Raw genomic sequence first — 1,730 nt, forward strand, 5'->3', positions numbered from 1 at the left:
ACATCTTTATAATGCGCATCCAGAGTTTCGACGATGATATCATCAGTGTCGAGCATATCAGCTAGCCATCCTCGTTTTTCGTGTCCCTTGACATATACGACAGCTTCATCCTGTTCTAATACAGCTTCCATAATTAAACGTCTCACCATGCTGTAAGGGACCATCCCATCATCCCACCGCAATCCATGGTGATAAGTACTCAACCAGGAAGTGCAAGATTTGTCGAATCTCGTCAGAAAATGCCATGGCATAGGATGTGAAAAAATATAGTGTGTGAGAATGGTTCCCCCTCTCAGCACCGCTACTTCCTTCACGATAAATTTCTTGTTAACGATGAATCCTTGTAGATCCACAAACGTTGGTATGACCATGACGAGCAATTTTTCGAGACTGCACCTCACCCTGGTTTTCCATTCTTTTATATTCGGGATACTTGCTGACGTTGCAATTTACATGATTTTGCGCACTACGTTGGACAACGGACAGTATTCGATTACACGATCGTGTATGATGAGACAATAGGCGGTAGTATTGGCGGGCACATTCTCCTTGCAGTCAAATTCTATGCGTATTCGTTTTGTCGCGAGCAAATCAATGACTGCAAAAGGTCCTTTCTCGATAAACGATAGTACGTTGAGCAGCGTACTCGAAGCTATCGATTCCATAATATGCTTTACGAAAACGCGCATACATGTCAAACAGGACAGCGTACCCCTTTTTACCAAAATCCAGATTTAAGTCACCATACGGATAAAAATCTGAATTTAGATATACTTTCACATTACTCAAATTACAATCGTCGAACACGCTGACATCTTGTGACATGACATTCTTTCGGCCGGTCTGTAGAGCAAAGATAACGTATCGCGGCTTCTCAAGCTGAGTCGCCGTTTTGACAGCCCATGAATGCTTGGTCGTATTCTGCAACAAAGGATACTCATACAGATCCCACGAGCGAAAACTTATACTCAGATAACGACCGCTTTCCAACGCTCGCAGCATTGATAATTTATTGATCTCGTTTAATGCTACATGAGGCATCCGCCACTGAACTTTGAATAATTCAATCTCAGGCTCCGTCGCAGGATTTCCCACCAAGCAATTGTAATCGTTGCGCGGTCGTATCAAAATCAATTCGTGGCGAGCGTTGACGACTACGCGTTTGTAATCTTCGCAAAAGCCCAACAGCATGTTGAGCGGCATGAGTAGTAAGTGGGCAGCTATGGGCCGTCAAAACAAACCCCCTCCACTCGACCTCCGGCGCCAGGTGGGGGTGGCCTAGACGGGACTGTCAGGGAAAATGGTGCGCTCTGATTGGTCAGTGACGTGAGGGTGGGCTACGAGGGAATTAAATGTCGCGTTTTGATTGGCTCGGCCCATAGCTGCCCACACGCTGATTGGCTCGGTCCATAGCTGCCCGTGCGACGATTGGAGAGGGTGGGGGTGTCGGCAGAGAAGAATACCACTGTAAAATGACGGATGGTAAAGACCGAGGAAAAATGGGGCCGAGAATTTTGTGCGTTACGGGGGGAGAGGGGGAAGGTACGGTCAGCAAACATGAATAGCACACAGCTTTTGTCTTGCAGGCCATTTTTTTGCTGCAGCGGTTCGATGTCTCCAACGTGTTGACGTCTTAGTGTGAAAGCATTTTTCTTATTATTTATGACGAGGACTTTTACGAGAATTTTCGGGAGACTCTTGCTTTCAATAGGGAGAAAGGGGAGGTAAAA

The 1,730-nt window shown here is 46.1% G+C and overlaps 1 protein-coding gene across 1 annotated transcript in view; it reads right to left on the reverse strand.

Moving 5' to 3' along the window:
• The window catches only part of LOC108762530 (uncharacterized), a 35,293-nt gene that overhangs the window by 32,737 nt on the left and 826 nt on the right, over window positions 1-1,730 (reverse strand). The gene's annotated exons all lie outside the window — the stretch shown is intronic.

The sequence above is a fragment of the Trachymyrmex cornetzi genome, unplaced genomic scaffold (genome assembly GCF_001594075.2).
Source record: "Trachymyrmex cornetzi isolate Tcor2-1 unplaced genomic scaffold, Tcor1.1 scaffold304, whole genome shotgun sequence".
In the NCBI taxonomy this organism is placed as follows: domain Eukaryota; kingdom Metazoa; phylum Arthropoda; class Insecta; order Hymenoptera; family Formicidae; genus Trachymyrmex; species Trachymyrmex cornetzi.